At 39.2% G+C, this 12,521-nt stretch overlaps 1 protein-coding gene across 6 annotated transcripts in view; it reads right to left on the bottom strand.

Annotated features, from left to right (window-relative positions):
- ST6GALNAC3 (ST6 N-acetylgalactosaminide alpha-2,6-sialyltransferase 3) overlaps positions 1–12,521 on the bottom strand; it is a 231,486-nt gene that overhangs the window by 190,322 nt on the left and 28,643 nt on the right. The gene's annotated exons all lie outside the window — the stretch shown is intronic.

Consider the following 12,521-nt stretch of genomic DNA (forward strand, 5'->3'; position numbering starts at 1 on the left):
TTAATAGAAGAGATTAAGTCCACAAATTCTTTTTGTTGCTCAGATATTTGTTGTCGAATCGTTTGCAGAGGAAAAAAACACCTTGTCCCATTAGAAAAAAATAGAACAATAAAATACCTGCAGCCTTGTATTTTCCTGAAGTCTAAATTTAACTAGATGGCTAAGAAATCAGTAGATTATTCAGAAAGACCCCTCTGAGATATTGCTCTTGATAGCCAAGATAGACTTGCACTTAACGGTTGGCAAAGTGCACCACACTGTTGTTTTGTTGGTGGGTTTTTTTGTTTGTTTGGTTGGGTTTTTTTTTGCTTTAATAAAGCCAAACATGAGACAAACTAGATTTCAGGCAGAACATTATTCTGGTTTATGTTCCATCTCTGCTTATTATTCTAGCAGATTTTTTTTTTTTTTAGCAAGTATCCCTTAAAATACCAGAGGGTGTTTACAGTATTGTTCAATCCAGGTATATGTTAACAAAGGCAACAGAACAGTTCAATTTGTGCTTGGCTTATGTTCTTTACTAAAAGGAGCTATTAAAGGATTTTTGAGAGAGGAAAAACAGTCTCGGTCTCTGGGGCTAAAGGTCCAGAGGAGAGAACCTAACAGGGAGTTTTGCCTTAAGCCAGATCAGAAAAAAATCTGACTCTCTAGGCATGGTAACAGCAACTGAAATAAACTAACAGACAGGACTATTTATTTACAGCTTATGAAAGTTAGATTACAGATATTCAATCTTTTCCAGTTGAAATATTTCACTGCTGTTGAATATGGCCGTTTGAACAACTGAAAAGTTAAAATACTCTGAGTCAAATATAGTAATCCACTAGTGGCCTCCAGTGTGTGCCCTAAACCAATCCAGAGAATAATAAAATTGCGTCCATATCAGAGAATATCAAAGGAAAAAAAATAATAAACTGGGAAATGCACTGAAAAGCCCAGAACTATATCCAGAAAGACAAAGGACATGAGATATAAAATCAGCAGTTATGTTCACCATTACCCTCTGCTCCCCAGAACATGGACATGCACATGAACACATACACTCCAAACTCCTCTTGGAAGCAGCAGTTTACTTGAAGCTATGCATATTTGTCAATGATAGTTGATCTACAATAATATTTCCAGTTATACAAAACCTCCTCTAGAGTTGTCAAATGGCTTGCAGTGAACTCTACAACTTCTGGATTTCTTTTTTTATCTTTGCAACAAAGCAAAATTCTGCAGTTTACTTCAGGAGTCAGAGAGCATCAAAACTGACAGGTGAAGTCCATCCTCCTAAACCCAAAGCATATAATACCCATCATTTTCACTCAGCTTGGTGGAGAACTTGGACTGAGTTGATCCTTGCCTTGAATCCAAAAGCTGAAACACGGTGGGGTGTTAAGACCTAAGAAGGTCACTTGAACCTTCCCAGGTGAGAAATACATACAGCTAGCAGGAGGGCCAAAACCACACTTGAATAAAGGTCAGTGACCATAATGTTAGAATGGATTCACTAACCATGCATGCATCAGTGAACTGATTTTTTGTTACCTACAGTACTCTAGAACAACAGATATGGCAATTGATTTTGAGCCATTGCAAGTGACAGATTGAGAAAAAAGTTAGACAGCACATTAGCACCATAAGCCTCAAAAAAAAAAAATATGATGAGAGCAAAGCAAAGCATTTTCCCTTAGCTCCTCTGAAATTTCTAAGTCTAGGTTTCAGCCTACCTAGCAGACAATGCCTACAAATTACATCATATACTCTAGCCTTCCAGTAAAAATAACCGTGTGAAATTCAAATAGCAGTCTTACCATACATGGTTTATGTGGTTAGAACTTAGTTTTCTGTGCCTACGCCAGAGCCCTTGAGCAGCATGAAAGGGTGGGGATTTCAATAGAAACAAGACAGCTGGAATACATCACTCCTGTTCATCTTACTCGGCTGTAATAAAGGTCTATGCATCAAGCATTCCTTCACTTATCCTTTATACTTAATTAAAAAATAATTTAATACTAGTTCCATGGTAGAAACTTTGTTCCAGATCAGTCTCTCTTGTATAATTATGTAAAATTCATTCCTTTGGTGACAAAGTTAATAACTCAGAATATGGGTTTTAAATAAAGCCTTTGGGAAAAACAGGGCCAGATAAGTCAGTGAACTGCAAGAGAAAAAGCTGAAAAAAGATGAACTGATCTTGCACTTGCTCTCTCAGTAATTATCAAATCACTACAGAGACTTGTAGAACAGTTTGGGTTGGAATGGACCTTCAATATCATCTAGTTCCAAGCCCCCCACTGATTCTGCTAGATTTTTCTGCCAAGCTGAAAACATGCAGCAAAAATAGTTACACTCTTCTACTCCCAGAATTCTTTACTGAATACCTTATGCATGAAAAAAATAAATTTAGGCTACAGGGGAGAAAAAAGCCATGTTAGACTTTGCTGCCAAATACAATTCTTCAGGCTCCCTTACAAGTATCACAAACTGTAATTCCTTTCAATAAGAAGTGAGAACTTAATTGCAGAGGCCTTAATAAAGGATCAAGAACATTACATCGGGGACTATCAGACTGTACTCTCAGTCATCCCCTAAGGCAGTTGGTAGAGGGATTCTCTACAACTGAAGGGCCAGCTCTTCAATTCACTCCTCTACTTAAAAACAAGTTCTCTGTGGGTTTTGTTTGTTTGTTGTACCCCCAGTACCTCACTTCAGCAAGACTAAAGAAAACCAAAAACGTTTGACCTGCACGTAGGTTCGGATGCTGCTGTGAACACAACTATTAGACAAATTTCAATAATCCTCCCACATATGGTGTACTACAATCAGCACTATAGCAACACCATTGTAGAAATCATCAAATCACAGAATAACAAAGAGCAGAGACCTCTAGAGATCACCCAATCCAGCTTGTGCCTGCAGGAGGCCTAGCTTCAGTTACCTCAGGCTGCTCAAGGCCTTGTCCTGAAGAGTTTTCAGCATTTCCAAGGATGCATATGCCATGTCCCTGTACCAGTGTTATTACAGTCTTAGTGGCAATGTTTCCCTTCTTGCATTTACCTGCAACTTCCCTTGCTACAAATCGTAGCTGCTGACTCTTCCCACTGTTCACCTCTGAGAAGCGGTTCCCTCTGCAGGCGGCAGACGACTGGTGGTTGCTGCTGCCAGGCCCCTCCCAGGCCAAGCAAACGCAGCTCCCTCACTCACTCCTACCAAGCTTTTCTTAAAAGAAAGAAAGAAAGAAAAAAAAAAAAAAAAAAAAGGATGTGCCTGTCACCTACTGTTCTTTGAAAAGGAGAAACTCTAGAATTCAGGATTTTTCACTTTTGGTTTCTGTGGCAAGAAAGCATGCACATATCAGTTTTCCATACAACAAGTAGAAAAAGTTGTGTGTAGGCAATGAGAGCAGGGGAAAGCTTATCTACAAGTTCAAACAATAACCCTTTTCCTTCCAGTTTGTAACGCTTCAAAAAGTTACTTTCAGCCTGTAGTTGGAAAAGAGCAGGGCCAAGGTCTGATCACTACTTGGCACCCGTATTTCCCAGAGAAGAGAAGCTTTAAAAATCCACACAGAGCAATCTTCTGAAGACAGGCCTCAATTAGGCGAGATGACAGGCTATCATTACAAGAAATGCCTTCGGACATCTCACCTATCCAGACAAAGCAGATGCAATCCACAGCTGGCATTCAGACACCACTACCTCCAGGTTCCTGTTCCTACAGCAGACCAGCACTGCAGTGCAGCCGTCTGATGGTCCCCAACCAGCCTCCTGCAGCTGGCTTCCAGGAACAGTGTTTCTCTCAGCAAAACAAGAAACAAACCATTGTTTGCTTTTTCTTTTGTCAATTAACAAAAAAAATCCTAATGTAATAAGATAGAAAAGCCTACTTTGCCTTCCTCTCACAATAAAACAATGATGCAGCCTATTGTACTATGCCCACATTTCCCCCCCCTCACACAACGTGAATTACCAACAGTCTAAGATATAAACTGAACCACAGAAAACTTTCAAAATGTTTTCTCTCCCACAGTTTCACAGTAAATCTTATTCTACTTACCCACATTAGTTTAGTGCTTCAGCAGCAGCAATAAAATAAACAGAGGAAAGTCCTGCCTACCATTCTGTTATTTCTCCCAAATGATAGACAAAAAAAAAGCCAAAAATAATACGCAGCATCTTCCCATCTGTATACAGCTGATCTTATATTACCACCTGAGTGCAGGAGAAGTCTATCTGCCCATCTATACACAGCCAAGGACAGCCCCTGCTTTCTTCTGAGTTCCTAACAGAAGACAATCCTACACCCCAGGCCCTTCAGCACTTCCACTACCAGCCAAGTTCAGAGATAAGCAGCAGTCTTTCACAGTTCTTACTTTTATGTCCTTCCCCCTTTGTGAGTCTGGGAAGGAAAAAGATGTACTCAGCACTCAGACTCTCCAGAGTTTGATAGAGCAGTTAACTGACATATAGGTCTTGATGTAAAACCAACTAAACCTTTAAAGTCCAAGAGAATATTAAAGTACAAAGATGCAAGAAATCTTACACCTTCAAGTAAAATTTGCTAAGTACAATGTAATTTGACTTTAGTATTATTAATGTAGTTTTTCCTATAATTCACAACAGAGGAGACTTAATGCAGCTAATAACGAAGTAGCTCCAGCTAATTCCCAGAACTACTAGAAGCTGTTTGATACGATGCTGATGTTTGATTACTATGCTGACTGACAGCATAGTAAATTCAGAAGCAGAAGTAACAACCCTTATCAGAACTTAAAACCCAAGTGTCTATCATTAGCTCTGATCTCCAGACTGAGGTTTCAGGAGACACTTTCACATATGTTTAAAAAAACATGGTTATCTATTTGCAAGCTAGCATTTCAAAGCATGTGTTGCCTAACTCTGCTTTGAATTATGCATTTGCACCTGCTATTATGCTTCAAAGAAATTATTTCAGTTAAGTTTAATCAATTCCTTCCATAGCTTTGGATACAGCTCTCATTATATTTCATTAGTTTCTCTCACGGACTGTATGGCAAATAAAAGGCTAATAAAAGGAAAAGAAACAAACTATTAAGCAAATACATGACATATACATAGCAATAGTGTACATGCGTTATACTGATTAAGTTATCATATTCTGCAGTTACACATGGAATACTAAAAGGGAACTTCTCACAGAAGATCAGCAACATCTGGCTCACACTTTGAAGTCTTTTTTTTTTTTTGAATCTTTCTTAATTTATAAAGAGTTTTAAATTCCTAAAAGCAAACAACCTATTAAAATACAAAATTAGTTTATACTTTTCACTCAAGAATAGTATATTGAAAAATAGCACATAGCTGCTAATTATACTTCTCTATACCTGGACTGTTTGATAGTCATGGAAGCATGCAAAATAGTTGTACCCTTTCCAGTCATCTGGAATACCACACTCATGATTCAATATGAATATTCTTTTATTATATATCTTTTATATAATATATATATTCTCTGTTTTGTTCATTTGTACCTCTGAAGTTCATTTGGAGGATTAAAATATATTTATATAAAATATATGAATTTATATGAATTTTAGAATAAAAATTTAATTTTATAATTTTATAAATTTTATAAATTTATATAATATATATATTTAATCCTCCAAATGAACTAAACAGAGAATTAGGCTGTATATCAAAGCCTTAGAAGAGGTAAATCAACATTAAGTGCTATGTAAGGAAAACAGTTCTTCCCATTTCCTTTGGATTAGAAAGTCTCAAGGAATTTTTTTTATTATTAAAAAAAGAGGAATACCTCATTTCTGTAGCTGTTCATGACTATTTTGATCCAAGGTTAAAGTAAGATTATGTCCACTGAATAGAAATAATAGATTAATGTTATCTTGCCATTTCTGCTTCATAACAGGTAACCTGTTTCAAAACAGTAATTATTTTTCTTATCAATAAAATAGCAGAAACACTATAACCAGCGGTTAAAAAGGTGTACAGCTGATTATGGAAATCTTTACTGAGTGTGGGAAAAAAAACCAGAAGCCATCCCACACCAACTAGTTGTCACATACTTAAGTCTGCTAGAGCCACAGACCTTTTAAGGTCTCAATAGCAGTTTCCAAACTCATTTTTATTTGGTACAAGAGAACATCTGTTTTTTCCTACTAAATAATTTTTGTATCAATTGAATGTTCAGGTTTTTACTTTAATGTTTTCCCCAAGTAGACCTCCCACAGTTCTCTCTGAACTACTGATGAGTTTTCCATTTTTCTTCCTACAAGGATGTTTATTTCCGTAAATGGATTACACTTCCCCACAAACTGCTTTAGAGCACTTTCATGCAACACTACACAAGACACTTTACAAATAAAGCAACAGTAGTTTAACGGTGCCATTAGCAAATCATGACTAGCCATGGTACTTTTCTTTGAGGCCTGGAAGGAAAGTCACTTCTTCAGGCTTTATTCACAAGGTGCTGAGGACTTCCCTTCAAGAGCAAGATTTGGCAAACAGACAGAAAAACTAAAAAGCAGCAAGTCTTTCAAATTCAGTTTTCTTTCCGCTCTTGTTAAACGTTTTTTTGCGGTGGAGTTTGAAGCTATCAAGTAGCTACAATGCATTTCCACATGCCTATGATCTGCATTATATCTGCCTTTTGGGGGATGCACTTTTCACTGTATGATTGTTCTTCATCACATTGGCCTTAGGCAGACTTGAAACTGATGATCAGAAGGTAAAATAGGAGCCCATAGCTATAACAGCTCTTGCAATTAGCATTCAGAACAAGCACACCAAAGTCAGTCTCTCCCACTGGAATAAATGACTGGCGGTAGTAATAAGGTCTCATGCAAGATTCCCGTGGAAAAAAAAAAAAGAAAAACACAGTCAGTCTTCAGCATTAGTTTCAGCAAAGAGTTGAAGCTGAGTTTTCAGAAACATTCATTTTCTAACCATTAACTGAAATACCAGACACACCAAGAGGCAAAGAAAACTACAAAAACAAAGCTTTAACAAAATGCTAGCTGAGCTTCACACAGTGCACTCCAAGTACATCCAATGGTCCAATACAGGACCATTATCATAGATCAGCTAACACAGTAACTTGTAAATAACTTACACACAGCTGACAGGGCTGAAAGTAGAAATGCTTAGTAAAAATATTATTAATTTCAGTAGTCACATAAGTCCCAGTGTAGACATTTCAACTGAGATTCAAAGCCTCAATTCATTTGCCAAATCAGAACACACATAATGGTAAAAGCATTTTGTTCTACTATAACCGCATCCCACAGTGGAACACAAGACAGTAAAACATCAAAATCTTCTTGCACAAATTCAAAACAACAGAGTAGAGAAACCATATACAATATAATTTCACTGTCTAACATAAAAGAATGGTATAATGATTATTCAAAATACTCTAGGTGGTGTTCTACTGGTGTCAAGGGTTTCGTAATAATACTAACGTGATATTAAAGAGCTAATAAATACACATTTCTACTTGTCATCCCATCATTCTCAAAAGGAAATTATATTTAAATCTAAGTAAACAATAGATTTAGAAGAAAATAAAATTCATGATGAGCAAAAGATTGGGACACCTGTGGTATTTCATTTCTGGCCTTTCCAGAATTTAAACACCAAACATTATCATAGAATTGCTCAGGTTGGAAAAGACCTTCAAGATCATCAAGTCCAACCACAACCTAACCATACTACTCTAACAACCCACCGCTAAATCATGTCCCCGAGCACCACATCCAAACTGTTTTTAAACACATTTGGGGATGGTGACTCAACCAGCTCCATGTAGAGCCTGTTCCAGTGCAACCCTTTCTATAAATAAGTTTCTCCTGATATCCAACCTAAACCTTCTCAACTTGAGGCCATTTCCCCTTGTCCTGTCACCAGTGAGAAGAGACCAGCCCCGCTCTCACTGCAGCCACCTTTCAGGTATTTGAAGAGAGCAATGAGGTCTCCCCTCAGCCTCCTCTTCCCCAGACTAAACAGCCCCAGTTCCTTTAGTCGCTCCTCGTAGGGCATATTCTCCAAGCCTTTCACAAGCCTTGTTGCCCTTCTTTGGACCTGCTCCAGCACCTTAATGTCCTTTCCGTACTGAGGTGCCCAAAACAGAACACAGTACTCAAGGTGAAGCCTCACCAATGCCGAGTACAGGGGCAGGATTACTTCCCTAGTCCTGCTCACCACACCATTCCTGATCCAAGCCAGGATGCCATTGGCCTTCTTGGCCACCTGGGCACACTGCTGGCTCATATTCAGCCAACTGTCCATCAGTACAGCAAGGTCCCTTTCCGTCAGGAAGCTTTCCAGCCACTCCTCCCCAAGCCTGTAGGGTTGCCTGGGTTTGTTGTGACCAAAGTGCAGGACCCGACACTTGGCCCTGTTGAAACTCATATGGTTTACCTTGGCCCATCGATGCAGTCTATCCAGGTCCCTCTGTAGTGCCTTTCTACTTTCCCTCCCAAGAGGCAGATCAACACTCCCTCCCAAGTTGGTGTCGTCTGCGAACTTACTGAGGGTGCACTCAATCCCCTCATCAAGATCATTGATGAAGATGTTGAATAGAAATAGATTATGAAAAGATGTCTCTTTGTTACATGTTCCAGAGTGCATTCCCTTTGCCAAAGACCTGGCAAACTTTTGCTAGTAGTGAGGTTATACGTATTTTAAGAAAAAATTTACGAAGACATGGATGCCTAATCCAACTCCAAACCAATACACAAGCAATGCCTCATTAGAGGAAATAGGATCTATAAATAATTCATTCTACATTTCCACTACACAAATTGCTATTCCCATGAAATAAACATGCTTTTCTGCTGACTTCCAACTGCTCCACACCTGGATTTTACCTGCCTATGCTAGCATTCCACTGCCTATTGGCAATGCAGATTGCTCCAAAATACATCTTTCATAAGAAGCTACACTTCATTTAATTACTAGCAAATGTGATGCTCCCTCATCAATTTTAAAGCATTACACATGCTACACAAGGTATACAGGAACTACTCAACAGGACTGTCTTTACACAACACAATCCGTTATTCCTTTACAGCATTGCTTACAAGATTTCACCTCGTAAGCCGTTCCACCTCAGTTCCTACCTCACCTTTGTTCTTCTCACCAGTAAGGATGAAAAGGGATCTCTCGTATGGTATTGTGTCCAATTTCAAATACATAAAACAATCAAATCATCTGGATGACATGTGCTTTATTGCTTAAAGAGGATCTACAAAACAAAAGCTTCTGCCCCATTATTGCTTTGTCACCTAAATACTCAAATGCAAAACTGAGGCAGGCCTTAATTTTGTGCCAGTTTTGCAGTTTGAGGTTTTTATATCTCTAATGAATTAAGACAGAGGAAGCCTAGTTTTAATCCAATTGAAGCACCTTTGCATATTTAGATCATAATAGTGATTTTCAAGGTTCCTTGCTATTATGATGCATTTTCCAGAAGAAAGTGCACATATTCCTAAGGACTTTGGAGTCCAGAGAGAAATATATCATGATTTCTGTGATCTAGACTGACAACACTTTGCCCATTAAAAAATAAAACATGCATTTTCATAGTTCCAGTAACATTTACTTGTTTAATTTCAAACACAATCCACCAGTGGCTCTCCAGCTGCCCTTACAAAATCTGTGCATTGGTGCTGACTGCTTGCACGTTTGTTCTTGGAAACTGCATCATACATTCCTGCTACTGAAGACACCAAATGTCTGTTGACTGCATCCTCCTGAGCTGCTCTAGACTTAGGGGTCTCAACTCACTCAGCAATGACTATCATATTTGCGGAGATACGCACTGAATACTTCTTCCTGTAACACATGCATTGGAGAACACGCACTGTCACCTAACTTGACTTCTTCTGGCCATCCATAGTTCTGGGTACCAAATACACACCCTCCAGGGTAGCCATGAACAGACAGCTTACTCTAGCTGTGGCCACTCTTGCTCCTGACTCTGTTTCTCAGTGATGACACCACATGAGCAAGACCTCTGAAAGCTAGGAAACAACCACAGCAAGGGAAAAAACCATTTCAGCACACAAACCATATTGCAGCAGCATGAAAATTGTCAAAATACAGTAATCGTGTATCATACAAAAACAGAGCGCTAATATTGCATTGGTTTCTCCTCTTGGAAGAGGTTTTCCAAAACAACTGTCTCACAGCAAACTAGGTGCATTTTGCTGTTAATCACATTTGGAACTGAACATTTTCAGGACACTTGAAAAGGGTATAACTCTTCTTGTATTTTCCTCACATTTTTTCCTCCCTCAAGCATTTTATAACCAAAAATAGAAACAAAAATAAATCTTGCAAAAGCCATGAAGTATAAAAAATGGCAGAAACTGGAAGCTCAGAATAAATGATCTCTTGCATCTACATAATACTTTCAATCTCTGAAGATGATATATTCACAGGAATGATTCCATTCACAATAGAAATAGCATAGCTCACAAAACTGTTGATCATCAGGCTACAACAGGCTGCATAGAGAGCTCACATTACAGTTAACTTGCAGAAAATGTAGAAGATGCAGGGAAGTGACCCATCAGATGGGCATCCTACCTACCACCAGCAAAGATCACCCTTTTTCCTTTTCCTGGGACCTACCTCTCTCTTGACACGTCAGAGGAAAGAGGACAGTGTAGGCATCAAATAGGAGCAAAGTACAATTTCCAGAGTAGGAAAGATGGACAGGTCCCATGAACAAACATTGCTTAATGCCCCTTCCAACCCAAACCATTCTACAATCAGTCATTGTTGTAAGAAGACAGGTACACTGAAGTGTCATTTTTCAAGAGCATTTTTTTTTTTTTTAAGCAAGAACTAGTGTTTCTTCAGAATAGTTTATTGAACAATCATAGAATGGTTTGGTTTGGAAGGGATCTTAAAGATCATGTAGTTCCAACCCCCCTGCCGTAGGCAGGCACATCTCCCTCTAGACCAGGTTACCCAAAACCCCATCCAGCCTGGGCTTGAATGCTTCCAGGAAGGGCACATCCACAACCTCACAGGGCAACCTACCCTCTTCCAGTTGTCCAGTCACTACACACCCTTGCCCTTATAAGAAGTCCCTCCCCAGCTTTCCTGCAGGCCCCTTCAGGTACTGGAAGGCCTCTATGAAGTTCCTCCAGAGCTTTCTCTTCTCCATGCTGAAAAGCCACAGCTCTCTCAGCCTGTCCTCGTAGGGAAGGTGCTCCAGCCCTCTTATCATCTTCGTGGCCCTCCTCTGGACCTGCTCCAACAGCTTAATACCATTCTTGTGTTGGGGGCTCCAGAACTGAACATAATGTTTTGAATAGTCAGTGTCTGATACAGCAGAAGTTGGGGAGTTCAACATCTGCAGTGATAATAGTGACTACATCAGTACTAATCACTCTGTTAATCTAGTAATCAGCAAGCAACGTGGCATGGAGCTGCCATAGTAACAAACATAAGATAAATCATTTTCTTCCAAGAAGCATCTACACTTCACTCTGTTATACTAAGCTGGTTTTTAAAGACATGTTGGTGTGCGGTGCTTGTGCGTCAAAAGAAAACAACCCAGTGTATTAGAACTTGCCTCTTTCTCTGCATTTCCTCAACAGAAAAGAGAATTCCTCAGAAGAGGGTTTCATTGTTTACAAGGAGGATGTCCCACCAGTGACCAGGATACAGTGTCTGGAGCTGTGACCAGAGAGAGGCAGCACACACCGTAGGAAAATTGCCTTCCCAAGAGCTACACACAAAGATTATTTCTTGCAGTAGTCTCATTAAAAGGGGAACTCTTGGTATCTAAAGGTTAAAAACATTCAGAAAAGCATAAAGTAAACGGCAGTTAGTAGCCACTTCTTTTCTTGGTACTTTACATGCATCTCCATCAAACATTTATATTAAGCTTTCCCACATACAGAATACCAACGCTTAACGAATCTCAATATCTTTGCAAACAGAATAAGAGACAAAAGAAAAAAAAATACAGCAAAAGATATCTGGGAACTAAAGCAAGGAGAACCCCAAGGCAACACCACAGAGGTACTTGGAGCACAGGCGGCAGGGAGCAGTTGTCCTGCCTTCCTGTACATTCTGCCACCACCCATCATAAACTCCATACATGTTTTTAAAAGCCTGTGCTACGGGTATATTTCCACTGAGGTTACTAACCAAATAAACCAGAACGTACGGACAAACCTAAGAGAAGGAAGGAGGACACAGCTAACAGGTTTGTAGTTTCAGAAAGGAATTAGCTCCCTGTCACATCAAAAGATGTGTGTTATTTGAAATTCCCTTGCTGTCAGAAAAACCTGTAGTCCCTTTAGGGTAACTGCTGCTTTCACTTCTGCCTATGTGCTTAAAGAGTAGACATTACATTAAAAACTCTACACTGATAAGTATCTTGATCTAGCAGTTTAGATTACTCCTATGAGATGTCCATCTAGGAAAGTCCAGTTTGCCTAACAGCAAAGCTGATCTTCTATCTGTTTCACTTTCTATCCTTGCACCTTCCCGTGTTAACAAGATTAAGAATGAGGC

This window comes from Numida meleagris, chromosome 7 (genome assembly GCF_002078875.1).
Source record: "Numida meleagris isolate 19003 breed g44 Domestic line chromosome 7, NumMel1.0, whole genome shotgun sequence".
Lineage (NCBI taxonomy): Eukaryota > Metazoa > Chordata > Aves > Galliformes > Numididae > Numida > Numida meleagris.